Source organism: Eubalaena glacialis, chromosome 11, assembly GCF_028564815.1.
Source record: "Eubalaena glacialis isolate mEubGla1 chromosome 11, mEubGla1.1.hap2.+ XY, whole genome shotgun sequence".
Classification (NCBI taxonomy): Eukaryota; Metazoa; Chordata; class Mammalia; order Artiodactyla; family Balaenidae; genus Eubalaena; species Eubalaena glacialis.
The window spans coordinates 114,697,302-114,713,884 of NC_083726.1; the positions used below are offsets into that span (position 1 = coordinate 114,697,302).

The 16,583-nt window shown below is 48.0% G+C and overlaps 1 long non-coding RNA gene across 4 annotated transcripts in view; it reads left to right on the forward strand.

The window, feature by feature from the left end:
* The first annotated feature begins 305 nt into the window (after positions 1–305).
* LOC133101330 (uncharacterized) overlaps positions 306–16,583 on the forward strand; it is a 33,195-nt gene continuing 16,917 nt past the window's right edge. The window contains exons 1-3 of one of the 4 annotated variants that reach the window (XR_009702614.1): positions 306–355; positions 1,262–1,400; positions 13,357–13,621. This is a non-coding gene — a long non-coding RNA (uncharacterized LOC133101330). Of the gene's footprint in view, positions 356–804; positions 850–1,261; positions 1,401–5,945; positions 6,486–13,356; positions 13,622–16,583 lie in introns of those variants that run through there. The other 3 variants (XR_009702616.1, XR_009702615.1, XR_009702617.1) reach the window with 3 other exon arrangements.

Here is a 16,583-nt window from a genome sequence, read left to right on the forward strand (position 1 = left end):
ACCCACCACCCGCCCAGCGCCAGACCTCGGCTTCCTCTCCGCGGGCTCAACCCAGTCAGCTGACCTCGCTTTCGCTGGGCCGGGCCCGCGGAGTGGTCCAACGGGTCTCCTCGCAGCCAATCGGAGGTGGCCCGGCTTCCTCTCAGCCAATTGGCGACGGCCCGGCCTCCTCGCAGCCAATTGGCGGCTGCCCGGCCTCCTTGCGGCCAATCGAAGGCGGCCCGGCTCCTCGCAGCCAATCGGCGGCGGCCCGGCGCGCGGCCTTCTGGCCCTGCGCCGGCCGGCCTCTCGTGGCGCGTGGGGCGGGAAAGGCCAGATGCAGTGGACGCCCTGTAGAGGACGTGGTAGCCTTCGTGTAAGGAGTGTTCTCGTTTGTAAAGTGTTCTCGTTTTCAGGGGGCCCTTGCCAGCGGCTGCACTGGGCCGAGTCTGTTCTGGGGCCCTCAGAGCATCCATTAGGGGCTGCCCCGGCCCGGGAAACAGCGCGCCTTCTCTTCGCTCCAGAACCAGCCACTCGCGACCCCGGCTGACCACAGCTGACCGCCCCGCATTTTGCTCGCTGACTGGCTGTTTCGGCCGCTCAGCCCCGCAGCCCGAGCTGGGGGGGGTGGTCTTTCCAAGTACATGTCGGAAGAAATGCTTGCAGCGTCAGAGGTCCAGCCCACGCGGGCCCAGATGCTGCTGCACAGCCCCGAACTCGGGAACCCTTGCCTCTGCCCTGCTGTGTTCCTGGGACTGGACCTCCTGCCTTTCACTTAATTCTTACAGGAACCCTGTAGGGGCACATCATTTTCGTCCTGCAAATGAGGAAACCAAGGTGCCCAGCGTAACAGCTCTACAACTACTGAGGGTCAGTTGGCAACGTAGCCAAAATTTCTTTTAAGTGCCTGGGCTTCGTACCAGGACACCACGTAGGGCCCAGACTCAAATCCCCGTGGCTCCCTTGTCTGCCTGGGGGAGCAAACAGCAAGGCCAATCGATCTGGACCTACTTAGTAGATCTTTGCTCCCTAGAGCAAAGTTTAAGCCCTTTCCAGCCCCTCTCACACTGTGGGAGCAGTCAGTCCACCGTTTAAATAGGAACCACACTTTGGGGGTGAATCCTGAGTTACCAGCTCGTCTTTCAGCTCTTAGATTTAAATAGCACTTTCCTTGACCCAGCAAGCCGGGGTCAGCTGCCTCTGAAGCACCTCTGCATCCTTTTCTTGGTAGCCAGTGTCACACCACCTACTGCAATCACCTCTTTCCTTCTATCTCCTGCAGATGGAGGGAGGCTACCTGAGTGCAGGAAACAAACACGTCTTGACTGTAACCTCAGCATTTAGCTGGGATGCGCCCAGGATGCCAGTGTTCCCCAGGAACTCCGTTTGAAAACCACTGAACTAGAGTTTGGAAGTTAAAAGTAAGTCAAGAGGGGAAACTGGAGACAACTATGAAAGCTTGACCTTTAATAGTCATGACGATAGTAATCAACATGGCTGTCATTTATTGAGTGTTTATTAAGTAACAGGCATTTTCATAAGTGCTTTAGTGCAGTGCTTCTCACACTTAAATGTGCCTTTGAATCACAGGGGTATCTTGTTCTGATTCTGTCCATCTGGGGGGGGCCTGAGATTCTGCATTTCTAACAAGCTTCCAGGTGATGGTTCATGAATCATACTTCATGAACCATCCTCTTAACTTATCCTCTTAAAACGTATCCTATGAGGTAGGTATCGCTATTATTCCTGTTTTATTAAAACGTATTTTACACACAAGGAAACTGAGAGGTTAAGTATCTATGACCTTAGGTCAAAATAAATAAACTGCAGGGCAATGAGGGAGGGGAGAATGGTGTGAGTACTTACAGCTGTAGAAGGAGAAACAAAATTCTAGGCAGAGTAAACAATATTTACAAAAGGGATGCAGGGGAGGTGGCCCCGGGCTACCCAGAGGGCTGTTTCACCCATTAGGGCACCATGTGCATAGTGCTTTTGAGCTTTCCAATGGCCCCAAATATTTGAGGCCTGAAAAAAAATGCATTGGCACCTACATATGAAAACTGAATATTTAAATTAATCATTTCAACGTTCAAATTATTAAAAGTCCTTTCAAATTTTTATACATGAAAAAATTCATATTTAGTGAATGATATGTGTGTATTTTAGTACATTTTATAAAAAATGGGGTAGGGCCTGCCTACTAGGCCTAAGGTCTACTAAGGATAGGAGAGGCCCTGGCCACACTGGGTCTGGATGTAATCCTGAGGGCAACTGGGAACCACTCCTGGGAGCAGGAAAATGTTCCCTGTGGCTACAGTGAGGAGAATGGCTTGGAGGGGGGCCAGGCTGGAGGCCCAGCAGCTCGAGACCAGATAGCCGTTTACAGCCTCCAGACTGCAGGACAGCTTCTGCTGAGTGCCAAGAGGACAGAACGATAGCATTATACAGTCCAGTTATTTTTTGATTCCTCCAGCCCCAACCTGACTCAGCATTCTAAATTTACTTAAGATTTGGGGACACAGGTTTTGCCAAATCCTTTCTCATTAAGGCCAGTGATGCTACAGTCCAGGGGAGGTGTTTAAGAGCACATGCCTTGAGTGGACAGCCATGAATGTGAACCTCAGCTCTGCTCCTAGCTGCGTGACTTTGCATAAATGATTTAACTCCTCTGAGCCTTGGATTCCTTTTCGGGCATATTACATTCCTCGCAGAATTAAGTGAGATAAACTACGTTTACAGCGTCTCCTGCAGAATAGGTAGTGCTTAGAAGTAGTGGCTTTTATCCTATGGGTGCCATTGTTCTGAGACCTAGTCGAGTTTTCTTTAGGAGGGAACAGAGGGTGGGGTAAATAATTTAATCTTTTCATCAGTCTTCTGAGGTAGAAATTCTTATCCCCATTTTGCAGATGAGGAAACTGGGGCTCAGAGATGAGATACCTCAGCTCAGTGAACTAGGGGCAGACAGTGGGGAAGCTGCACGAGCTGGCATTTTGTTTGATTTTCCCTGTGTTTGTGCACTCTCTCCAGCAGTCGGGATCTGCTTCTCCCGCCACTCCTTCTGCGCCCCGTACCTCTTCCCCTTAGTCATGGCATGACTCGGGCCTGATGGCCAGCAGCCACTGCTGAGCACTGTCCTCCAGTGCCACCCACCTCTATCCCCCTTCTTCCCAGCCTTGCCTCACCTCCCTACCACCTTGCCCCCCGATTTTATAGCTTCTGGATTTCCCTTATTAAAGAGCTCGTCTCTTTGAAACTCAGAACTGCCCTGGACTGGGATGCCTTCCAGGGTCCCTCCCTTTAAAGGGTGTAGATAAGTAGGTCACATCAGGGTGGTGGGGGAGGACGCTGACTTCTTATGGGAGGAGGAAAAAATACTGCAGGTCCCATGGAGAATGGAAAACAAAATAACGGCTCCCCTCTGTCCCTGTCTCTCTGTCCCTCAGCCTCTCTGTCCCCCCGTCTTTTTTTTTTTTTAACATCTTTATTGGAGTATAGTTGCTTTACAATGGTGTGTTAGTTTCTGCTGTATAACAAAGTGAATCAGCTATACATATACATACATCCCCATATCCCCTCCCTCTTGCGTCTCCCTCCCACCCTCCCTATCCCACCCCTCTAGGTGGTCACAGAGCACCGAGCTGATCTCCCTGTGCTATGCGGCTGCTTCCCACTAGCTAGCTGTTTCACATTTGGTAGTGTATATATGTCCATGCCACTCTCTCACTTTGTCACAGCTTACCCTTCCCCCTCCCCATGTCCTCAAGTCCGTTCTCTAGTAGGTCTGTGTCTTTATCTCCCCCCCCCCCCAAGTCTTGCACAGTGACAGTCCCTTGCGGGCTACTGTTACTGGGAAATGCACGTCGGGACAGTACAGGCGATCCTGAACTCTTGGGGTCTGGGGACACCAGTGGACGCTGCACTGAACAGAAGCTTGTCTACCGCTTGCTCTCCTCCTTCCCCCCGCCTCCTCTTCCAGCTCCCTGCACACCCGCTAGGCTGCTGGAGACGAGAGATCTCAGCTTTCACCCAGAGCCTGCAGCTTCTGCAGCCTGGAAGCCGCCTGGGGCCGGGAAGGCCCTGGCAGTCCGTCCGGCTCACAGAGGCTGCTATGGCAACCAGAACAATCACGGGTTTGGCAAGATCTCCTGTTTCCCCACCCCCACCCCTCCCCCTCCCAAAGGCCGTTCACAGCAGGGGTTGTGGATCAGCATTAAATCACGTAGGTTGCTGGGAAAACCAGGAAGGCAGAGGCAGAGATAGGGCGTGGCACTAAAGGTCCAGCACTGCCAGCCCCGCCCTGCCCTGCTATCCATAGGGACCGAGCGCTGTTTGAATCATAACACTGGGCGGCCACATTTCTAGGAAACTGCAGCTGAAGGGGAAAGGTCCCGGCTGCGTGAAGGAGAGCAGCCTGGCTGCGTACAGATTAGGACTGAAAACGTGTTCCCCTGGCACGAGGCAAGCACACAAAACAAAGACCGAAGCCTGAGCCTCGCACCAGGGGGTGAACTACCCCGGTTCCTGGGTGGGGGCCGTGGAAGCAGGGAGGTCACCTCGGAGAGGCCCAGGGGTTTCCCATTTTCCTGGCTGGGGCCTGGCGAGCTCCCAGCTCCGAGGCTGGCCGTCCAGGACACCACAGCCCTTTTGTAGTGACGCGCCGGATTGCATGACCCCACCTGGCTGGTGTTTGAGAACTGCCCCTGCCCTCCCTCCTCCTGTCCCCAAGGCCCTGTGCCTCTTTTTCTCCACCCCAAGAGAAAGCGAGCACCCCCGACCCGGGCGGCCGTGCGGGGCGCCCTGTGGGAAAGTCCCACTCTTGCCCGGAGTTGCCCTCCTCACGTAGATGCAGGGCTGGGTGACGGGAGAGAGACATCCATCTTCACCGGTGCCCTTCATCATGCTTAATCTCCCTAGTGGGGTGGGCCTGTCTAAAACACCTGTTTCCCAGGCTGCAGTAACCCCAAACCATCTCTCATCAGAGTGGGTGTAAATCCCCACAAGTATGTGGCAGGCAGGTAGCAGCAGTGACAGTGTGGGGTGCCTGCATCAAAACGAGAAGTTTGGACTTGGGAGGCTCAGAGCCTTTGTGCTCTCAGAAAGTGACTGGCAACCCCGCCTCCCTGGCATCTGCTCCAGCCTGGGCCCTTGCTTTGCCACCCTCCCTGCCTGACTCTGGGTGGGCTGCCTTCCTCTAGGTCTGGTGCCAGTGCTACCCCTTGGCTTATCGATCTAGCATTACCTGGGAGAAACGGGGCCAGTCTTGGAGCCTCCATACTGCCCGCCGTCCCAGCATCAATCAGCCATGTCTCTCAGCAGTGGTTCTGAAACTTTATGTGCATCAGAATTACCAAGGGACGTGTCAAGATACAGATTGCTGGGCCCGGTGCCCAGGGTTTCTGATCCTGCAGATCTGGAGCGGGGACTGAGAATTTGCATTTCTAACAAGCTCCCAAGGGACGGGAAGCAGCTGCCCCGGGACCACATCTGAAAACCACTGAGCCAGCGCAGAGCAAAAAGAAAACCTAGATTTGAGTCCTGCCCTGCCACTCTCCTGCCCTGATGCTGCCGTGGCCTCCCTGAGCTTCAGTTTCTCCTCCGTTAAAGGCGGAGTCGTGGCCACGGGGTGGGTGGGAGGATTATTTGCTTCTAGTATTCGAAAGACCCTTTCACTGTGCCTGGCAAGTTGAGTACGTGGGTGAGTCAACAGATACAGTATTTATTTTACTGAGGAGTTTGTCTGCTGTCTAGATATGCGGCCCAGTGTGGTGGCTGATTTGGACAGGTCACTTGTGAGGATTCTAAGGCCCAATTAAACATCACACATCTCTGGACCTCAGTTTTCTTCTGAAGGCCTTCGGTCTGCTAGGTCTGCCCCTCCAGGTCCCATTTCTAAGCCCAGCTCTGGGAGGAGGTTAGGTCTTGAGAGACACAGCCACGTTTTTCATTCCTTTCCCACCTCTTTCCAGGACCTCCATCTGAGAGCCCAGGTGATTCTGCAAAGCACAGAACATCCATCACCAGAGTCATTGGTCACTTCATCCCAGAGGAGGGTGACACGGCCTTCAAGGTCCATCATGATCTGGTTCCAACCTACCTTTCTAATCATATTTCTCGCTGTCTCTTCTCCATTTACCATGTAGTCTAGACGAACTGGGTTACTCATCCTTCCCCAAAGATGCCCCATGATTTTCTGCCTTTGTTCACACTGTCCTCACCACTAGAATGTCCTCTGCCGCTCAGAGTCCTGTTCGTGCTTCCGAGTTCACCCAGTGACCACCTCCTCCAAGAAGGCATCCCAGATCTTTCTGTCATCGGTCTGTCTGTCTGTCTGTCTAGCTATCACCTCTGTATCTCTCTATTTAATATAAGTGATTTTTACATTTTTCTGTGGGTGGTAGCTGGACATGTTATTAGAATCGTCAGGTATAGAATGTAACTCAGTTAGGGATGCAGCCCCCCACTCTCCAACTCGTGTCTGACAGTATCCCTCTGAAGGGGCTCAGTGGTCTGCAGGCTTGTCCCTGGATTTTGCATTTCTGAAGTCTGTTCTTGGAGCACTCTCAGATGTGAAAAACAAGAGTTGCGATACTACGTAAAACTTTTAAAAAGTGGGACAACCACTTAAAAGGAGAAGCCTACTTAAATAAAAGATTAGTCAGCTGTTTATTTCTGTGGTAATCAGAGATGGGAAATTAATACATATGTGTATATATATCCACTATGGCTCATGGTCACAAATCTTCTCATTTGCGTATAGGCACATCTGCTTCTTTGATTTTCTTTTTTAAACTGCAGGTTTTTTTCTTTTCTAAATATAATATATGGGTTGGTAGAAAACACGTAGAGGAAATAAAAAGTAAAAATATAACAAAAGTAAGAGAAGAAAATAAGTATTTATAATTCAGAAATAACCAGTATTAACATTTTGGTGTGTTTCTTGTGAATAGTTTTCCTGCATGTATTTACTCTATATGATTTTTAAAGGAAATTGGGATAAATGTTTTTATACTTCTGTATAAACATTGTGAATATATTACTTTTTTGAATTAAGATATAATTAGCATTTTGGTATTCCTTTAAATAGTCTTCCCAAACATTGAAAAAAAATATTCCATGATATCATTCACAGATGTACCAAAATTTACTTAACCATTCCTTCAATGTTGGACACTCCATTTTTGTTATGAATAATATATCAGTGAACATCCTCACACCTCTGAACATGTGTCTGATTATTAGGCTGATTCTAGAAGTGGGGTTACTGGGTCATTTTTAAGTCTCTTGATACATACTAACAAGTTGTTTTCTGGACTTCCATTTGAAAATATTTCCCGAGCACTTTGTCTACAGCTTCCTATTCATTAGTAGTTTTTTCTCCACTCCCATTGCATTCTATCTGTCTCTTGCTGTACTTCACCCCTTCCACACTGCATTTGCATTTGGTATGTACGAGTCTTAGTTATTCTACTAGGAGACTGTCTCCGACCATCTTCCTGTCTGCTTCCACTTCCAGCACAGGTGGAAAAAAGGGGCGGAGGACTGAGTCTATTTAGGGGAATCTGCAAACAGGAGAAGAGCTCAGTTTGGGAAGGAGCAGGGAGAGCAGCTTGGACTCCACACTCCGGGTCGGGGTGCAACGCTGGTTGAAGGGGAAGAAAGGGATTGTCCTCACCCCTTCATACATCCAGACTCTGGGAGCTGGGGAAAGATGGAAAACGAGTCAAGTCCAGAGCCTGGGAGAGGGGCGGGTCCCGTCGTTCCCCAGGTAGGGGCAACCTGCTTTGAGGACTGTGTCACTCTTTTTCACTCAGAACTGTCCCATTACAGCCATCCCAGGCTCACAGGTCCTGACCTGGGAAAGCACCTGCAGTGTTGATTGCAGAAGCTTAAATTAATGCTTTTTAGATTGGAGTTCCCCAAACTTCAGCTGTACCTTGTTTGAGATTTCAGTGTTTTAGTGAAAAGAAACCAGCAGTACGCACAGACACACACACCCGTGATTCATATCATCTGAACCATCACACTTCTGAACAGGTAAGACATACAATTGTTCAGACATTCAGGGTGTGACCACGTGAGTCGCAAGGTCTGCCTAAGGTGTTAAAGTGTATCATGCCACTTACTTTAGCGTCATCCTAAGCAGTAAAAATTTTGAAATCACAGGTTTAATGGATTAGTTACACTTTTTGTAATACACACTAAAACTATAACGATAACTGTGACAATAAAAAATTGTCAGGGGCTTCCCTGGTGGCACAGTGGATAAGAATCCGCCTGCCAATGCAGGGGACATGGGTTCGATCCCTGGTCCGGGAAGATCCCACGTGCCGCAGAACAACTAAGCCCGCCTGCCACAACTACTGACCCCGCATGCCACAACTACTGAAGCCCACACGCCTAGAGCCCCTGCTCCGCAACAAGAGAAACCACTACAAGGAGAAGCCCGCGCACCACAACAAAGAGTAGCCCCTGCTCGCCGCAACTAGAGAAAGCCCACGTGCAGCAACGAAGACCCAATGCAGCCAAAAATAAATTAAAAAATTAAAATCTTAAAAAAAAAAAATCTTTCCAAAAAAATTGTCAGCCATTGGTAGTACCTTTTCTACCCATCGGTGGTAATTATACTACATCTTTGGGAAACACTGTTTTAACTAAACAGTTTGTATTATAGTTAATTGTGTATATTTCCTTCACTTAATTATAAGCTTTCTAAGGTCAGGTATCATGGTTTCTTTGGTGCTTGGAGTGCTGAAGCTCAATAAATATTTTTCTTCCTTTGGTTTGGTTTGTTTTGGTGATGGGGTACTGAGCAATAAGACTTAACCTATGTACTTAACATAAGTGAAGTCTCTAAGGTCAGGATTATAGAGGGGAGAACAATATTTATATGGTAAAGAAAGTTGCCTGGTTTAAATACTGTGCTATCATTATTTGGACTTGGGTGATTAGGATGGAACACAGTAAATTGTTCACATTCTAGCTGTCATTCTTGGAATAAATAACACATTTACAAGTTTAAGAATTAGTCTTGGGGTTATAGAACAGAGCAACATTATTTAGCTCATATAGAAATTCAACCCACTATATTGACCTCATGAAATAAGATAACTTTTCTATACCTAGCAAGCGTGGAGTGAAGTATATTGTCAATTCATTGATCAGAGGACACGAGTTGAATGAATGGATAAAATGCTGAGTTACAGTCAATAGAGCTTTACCACCCCTGGGAAACCATCCCCCAAACAGAGCAGGAACTATTTATTCAGTCAGTAATATCCCAGGGTCTTTATACATGTCTTTCCTCTGGATTTCACGTGGCAGCTGCCATGTGAGGAGAGGGTGAAATCGTGCCACGAGGTGACAGACACCTCCACCTGTCCTTAACCGAAGCTCACCTTCTCAGATGACTGCAGTTTCCCCGAAAGGATCCAAGACTTATTGTGATCCAGAGAGCTGGTCGGGAAGTTGTGGAAACTAATGGATAACCTTCTGACCAACCAAGTAAACAAATGACCTAAGGGAGGTGTGAATAAGATTCCAGAATAAAAGAGTATATTAGGGACTTCCTTGGTGGCGCAGTGGTTAAGAATCCACCTGCCAATGCAGGGGACACGGGTTCGATCCCTGGTCCGGGAAGATCCCGTATGCTGCGGAGCAACCAAGCCCACGTGCCACAACTACTGAGCCTGTGCTCTAGAGCCCACGAACCACAACTACTGAGCCTGCGTGCCACAACTACTGAAGTCTGCGCACCTAGAGCCCGTGCTCCGCAACAAGAGAAGCCACCGCAATGAGAAGCTCACGTACCGCAACGAGGAGTAGCCCCTGCTCGCAGCAACCAGAGAAAAAGCCCACGTGCAGTAACGAAGACCCAAAGCAGCCAAAAATAAATAAATAAAAATAAATTAAAAAAAAAAAGTGTATTAAGAGAGAGAGAATAACTCTCCTTCTAGTGAAGAAGAGAAGGGCACCCTCACGGCAGCCACCTGCCAGAGGTAGAGAGATGTTTTTCAAGATCTGGCTGGTCCTTCCTCCGCAGTCCTACCGACCTGTTTCTTTCTGAACCTTTCTTTCAAGTGCAGAGTCCTTAGCCTGTCACTTAGGATTGTTTAACCCACCCGCACGTAAGAAACTTGTTCTTCAGAGACTGAAAATGAACAGTACTGTTTCCTTAGCTACTCAGGATCCAGTGGAAGCAAGAACCAGACGAAGTAAAAAGAGAAAACACCCTTGTTCAGAAACTTGGGTTGGAGTCCTGACTGACAACCTTATAGTTGACCCCCTCATGGTTTCCTTAACTCCTTCATTGAACAGATATTTTCTGAGCAACTGCTGTGTACCAAGTGCAGCCCTGGACACTAGGGATCCAGCAGTAAATAAACAGAGGAGGCCCTGCTCTCGTGGAGTTTATGTCCTGATGAGAGTGATCAGGTTGAATAAGTAAGCAATAAACAAATAGCATAACTGCAGATAGTGATGGATAAGGACAAACTGGGAGGAGGTTTCCTCTGAGAGGGGGGAGGGAAGGTCTCCCCGCGGCAGTGGCATTCCAGCCAAGACCTGAATGTGTTAGAGGAGACCAGGCAAGCAAAAGAGCATTCCAGGTGGAGAGACCAGCAAACGAGGTGGGACCACGTTTGGGGCTGGATGACAAGGAAAGGCACACTGAGATGTGGTCGTACTGCATCAATGGTTTGCACACAGATCTCCAAGCAATCCTAGAACCTCCCTGGTTTTGTCCCAGGGGCGGAGGGGCCGAGGCGGAGGCTCCCAGCGCCCTGCGCCACACACCCAGCAGCTCCCCTTCGATCTGAAGCATGTATGGGGCGCTGCTTGAGATTGCGCTTGAAGAACAGATTCTGTGATCAAAAATGCTTCATCTCCAGAGTCCTCCTCCATCCTTCAACTGTTCGACTCTGAAAGTTTCTCATCAACCTCTGTGGTCTCTAAATTAGGAAGGTTGACCCTGTTTAGTAGACAGAGTCAGAAAGTACTGATCCCAGCAACCTGACCCCCTCCCACCAGAACCCTCCTCTGCCTCCTGCGATGCTGGACTGGACCTTCGGGTGCCGCCACACCTGTCCCAGGGAGGGGAGCACAGGTCTCTGCTTCCTCCTGGTCAATTACACTGATGTCCTTCCCTTGCCCTGTTCAAATGAGACGCTCTGTCCTGTGGGGAGGTTTGGGGAATGGCTCCAGTTTTTTCCAAGCTGTGAAATGCAGAGCTGGCCAGCTGCCCCCTCCCTAACCCCAAACTCCTATCTTTCCCCCTCTCTGGAGAACTGCCTGGCAGCCCTCAAATAAGTCCTGGGGTTTGGGGAAAAGCACCGTTCGGAATGTGAAATGGTTTTCTGGTAATACCAGCGTAATTAACTCTTTGACAGGAGGAAGCAGAGGCCAAGAGGGATTTAAACAGTACATTTCTCACATATTTCAGAACAAGCGGAGGACCAGGCAGGGAAGCAGAGAGAAAGGGAATAGGCGCAAGGGGAGAATATCAAGTGACCAAAACATTCATCCTTCCTCCCCAACTTCACCTCTGCTCCCCGTCTCCACTCCCCTTTCTCCCACAGGGAACTTACTTGAAGGTCGATGATTCCGCTTTCTGGTTCCATCCTGCTGCCTTCACAGGCCAGTGTTGGTCAGACTGCGTGGGCTGCCCAGGCTCTGCCTTCTGGTCTCTGCTGTTTTCTCTGGGTGGGAGAGAGCTCCTGGCTGGCGGGACAGACCTGCTATCCACCCATCTGATGTGGGATGCCGTCCTGGCCTCGGCCCCTGGGGAGTGTACATGTGCATACACGTGTGTGTATGTGTGTGTGCCCACGTGTGCACGCTCCAGGCAGTGGCATGTGGCACGTTGACAGATGGCCTTTTGAGTTGGTGGTGACAGCATTGTTTACCCCCCCAGTGGCCCCAACGCCCCTCCTGCCCCAGAGGAGCCGTCTGAGGTCACCCAGTCTGCTTTGAGCTAGAGCTTTACTAAACCCTGTGGATTTATCCTGGAAATTGAGGAACAGCCTGAGGACACCGTCTGACTTCACGCTGGTGGAACTGAGTGGGGCCTCCAGTCACCAAGGGTGGGTGGCCTCCAGCATATTCCCAAGACTGAGGCTTAGGGATTTCTGCTCTTTCCTTCGTTCCCTCTGTCCCTAGAAGTTAAAAAAAAAAATTGTAGTTTACCTGATAGACCCAAAGCATAAGCCTTATTCTACGAAGTGAGTGAACAATACATTTTTATTGACAGGTTGGTTGTCATTTTCTCCCTTGATTAGCTAGAAAGAGAGCAGGAAAAAGTTGTGCTTTCAAATTCTGTTTATGCAAGGAGTTGCATTTTCCCTGCTTTTAAAAAAGCTACCAGGAATGAGTCCTTTTTTTGGAAAGGTTTTCTTTCTCTTGTTTACCTTAGAGCCGAAAACTCCTCGGGCTTGTTCCTGAAGCTGGTTTTAGACACCAGCTTGTGCGTGTGTGGGCGTGAGAGGCGACGTTAAGCGTGTAATCCAGTTTAAAGGTGGGGGGAGAGTGGCAGAGTCACAGATGTACTCCCGCCACCCTCAAATGTGCAACAATAAAAAGGGCAATTTCTTTATTTCTACTGAATGATCTAATATGTTTATAAGTGCCCATCCTGCTGGACAAGTGATGAGAGGGAGGGCTGGACCGTGAGATGAGGACTATATTTCAACCTAATCTAATCAACATACTTGGATTTTTTTTTTAACAGTTATTTATTTATTTATTTATTTTATTTATTTTTGGCTGCGTTGGGTCTTCGTTGCTGCGCGCGGGCTTTCTCTAGTTGCGGCGAGCGGGGGCTACTCTTGGTTGCTGTGCGCAGGCTTCTCATTGCGGTGGCTTCTCTTGTTGTGGAGCATGGGCTCTAGGCGTGCGGGCTTCTTTAGTTGCAGCACATGGGCTCAGTAGTTGTGGCTTGTGGGCTCTAGAGCACAGGCTCAGTAGTTGTGGCGCACGGGCTTAGCTGCTCTGCGGCATGTGGGATCTTCCCAGACCAGGGATCGAACCCGTGTCCCCTACATTGGCAGGCGGATTCTTAACCACTGTGCCACCAGGGAAGTCTGAACATACTTGGATTTAATTTAAATGGTAAACAGTCCAGTTTAGATAGAATACACAGTCTTTCCAGTTTCCACCCCTCTTCCCCACAGGAGAGAGGTGTGGTTTCCAAATGCTTGGTGGTGAAGGGGTGGTGGCCTGTCCATCTCTGCTGGTTTCTACTCTGGAGTTGTTGGCGGGGGCCAGGCCCCCCCTGGATTGGTGACTGCTGGGGTGAGGCTGGGCCTGCTCCTGGGCCTCCTGCTGGCGTCGGTGGCTCATGGCTGTGGCCAGGATAACTCGTGGTCCTTCTCTCTTTGCTCTTAGGGACGTGGTGGGCTCCCTTGCTGACTCTGCCCCATCTGGGCTCTGGTGGTGACTGGACCATTTGAGACCTCCTATGACTCAGATGCCCTCCCAGTGGTCCCATCCCAGTGGTCCCAGCTCAGTGGTCTCCTCGCCACCCCCCACCTGCCCCAAGACGATTCCCTCTGGAAACCCTCCTACCAGGCACTCGGCTCTCGGTCCTGAGTCGCTGGAGAAGGACAAGCTCAGCCCCACTTCTGGTGAAGAATTTGCTTTGATGGGGCTGCTTCAGGTTGGTGCAGGGGCAGCCTTTAGGGTGATCTCCTTCCAGACCCCAAAATGGGAGTGAGAGATAGAGCCCACCCTCTTCTCAGCGTTCCTTCCAAGATCTACTGTAACATCCATCCCCTGCATCCTCCACCACAATGCCACTAAGTAAACAAACACTCTTCTAAGCTCTTCAACACTCACTCACTCTGTTCTCATAACAATTCTGCAAGGAAGGTAATACCATTACCCCTGTTTTACAGATGAGGAAACAGAAACACAAAGAGGTTAAATTGCCCAGGGTTGAACCAAGATTTTAACCCAGGCAATCTGGATTCAGAGTCATGCTCTTACCCATGATTTTGGCTCAGAGAGGGGAGATGGACACCCATGTCGGAATACCTGCTTTCTCTTCCTCTGCTTTCCTTCTTCCCACAATCCACATAACCTAGGATCAGAAAAGGTGGGCTTTGTCTTCTTTTTCTCTTTGGTTGGGACTTGCCTTATGTGGGACTCTATGATAATAATTCAAAAAGGAAATAAAGAAATTTAGAAAATCCTCATTCTCAACAAAACCTGGCTATCAAAAATATCATCTTGCTGCAAAACCTTATTTTGGATGTCAGAAGCAAAATATCAACTATTAATTTCTCCTTGCAGTTCTATTTGTAACAATCCCAATCATCCTGTAGACAATATGGATGTATCTGGCTAAATAGAGGGGAAATCAGAACATGAAAATTCAAAAGAGAAAATCACCTGAATATATTCACCCCCCAAATCCTTATTAATAACCACATTGGTTTTAAAAGGAAACAGCTGTAATTGGCTATAATAATGGTTTTAGTTTGGCAAGATTTTCCTGGATTTGGACCTTTCCCCACCTCATAAGCATCATTTGGAAGTAAATAGCAAGCAGGATTTAGAAAGTGGTGTATCTTCTGTGACTCTGGACCAGGGCTCGGCAAACTTTTTCTGTAAAGGGACAGAGAACAGATATTTTTTAGCCTTTTAGGCCATCTGGTTTCTGTTGCAACTACTCAGCTCTGCTATTGCAGCCTGAAAGCAGCCATAGACAATATGTAAATAAGGGACTGTTGCCATGTTTCAATAAAACTTTATTTACAAAAACAGATAGTGGACCCAGTTTGGTCCTACAGGTCATAGTCTGCTGACTTCTGTTTCTAAACAGAAAGAGGATCTGGAGTCTTCATTATCACAGCCATGTCCAAGCTCCCAGACCAGGTCCTTTTTTTAAAATTTATCTTATTTTTTATAACCTTTTTTTAAAAATTGAAGGATAGTTAATTTATAATGTTGTGTTAGTTTCAGGTGTACAGCAAAGTGATTCAGTTATATGTGTGTGTATATATTTACATATGTGTGTGTGTGTGTGTGTGTATATATATATATATATATATTCTTTTTCAGATTCTTTTCCATTATAGGTTATTACAAAATATTGAATATGGTTCCCTGTGCTAAATAGTAGGTCCTTGTTGTTTATCTATTTTATATATAGTAGTGTGTATATGTCAATCCCAAACTCCTAATTTATCCCCCCTGCTCCCCCCCCCCACTATCCCCATTGGTAACCATAAGTTTGTTTTCTATGCCAGACCACGTCTTTCAAGTCTTATTCCCACTTGAGAGGTGACAGCTGAGCTCCCACTGTAAGGATAATATGACATGAAATAAAAAATACATGCCCTTGTGAGACACATGCATGGAAAGTTAAGCTCTAGTGGAGAGTGCTTCTGACCTTTGGCTGTAATACTGAAACTATACCTACAAGGAGGCTCTTCAGTCTGTTTCTCTTTACTGCTAGGGTGACTTCTGCAGTGGGAAGCCCAAGGGACATTTTTAGGGAAACTGCCTCTTGGGAAGTATGAATTTTTTTTTTTTTAATATGCTTGAACTTATAGATAAGTAAATACTCAGAGCAACTCAGGAAGTGGTCATGGAATAGGGGGCCTACTGTGAGACCTGAGGGCTGTCTTGCTATGTAGGAGGAGCAAAGAGCTGTCGGGTCCTACAGAAGCCAGCAGTAAGAAGACCCCTTAATGCTGAATTGTGAGAGAAGCCCTGGGGTGAAAACCGGGTGACCTGGGATCCTGTGTGTGCTGAGTCACTGTAGGTTCTCAGGCACATCACTGAACCTCTCTGGGTCTTATATTCTCCTTCGTGAAAAGTGATGCTGCCAAAAAAGATGAATCCTAAATCCCTTCAGCTCTTAAATTCTGTTCCTAATGTGTGTTTATATTAAACACTTCTTGTGTAACAGTATAAGATCTCAGATCCAGGTCTGAATTTTAGTAAGTAAAAGTTAAGGATTTCTCAAGGAGTCTTTATGTAATTAGGCAAATTTTAGGAAAAATCACCCCTATCTGTTACCTCTGCTAGTGGAGACGGGGCAGACATACAACAAACAAGATACAGAAGTGAGAATAAAGGCAAACTTCAGAACATACTTACAAACTCATTTATACTCACTTACACATTAATTCAGCCACTTCCAAAGTCACTGCTCCAGGAATCCTAGAGCTAGGATGGATGGGAAAGGGAAACTTTTGGGGGGATCTTTGGAGAGAGCTACCAGTGCAGGGACTGATAAGGGGCCCAGTTGGCCAAAGGGATCATTAAGAATGAGGTTGGGTGACTCTGGCACTTTCCAACAGAACATTTCCATCTTCACTGTTTGGCAAAACAGCCACTAGTCACATGGAGGAATTGAGCACATGAAATGTGGCTAGTGTGACAGAATCTGAATTTTAAATTTTATTTAATTTCAGTATGTTTACGTTTAAATAGCCAGTAGCTACCATATTGGACAGTGAAGTTCTAAACCAAAATTCGTATATTCAAAGCATTGCTGAGCAGTGGCCACCACATATTAAACATTCCCACCATGGACATGCATCTATTGATGGATGTTCAGTAGGCAAAGGCTGATTTGACGTGAATAGGAACTCAGGGCACAC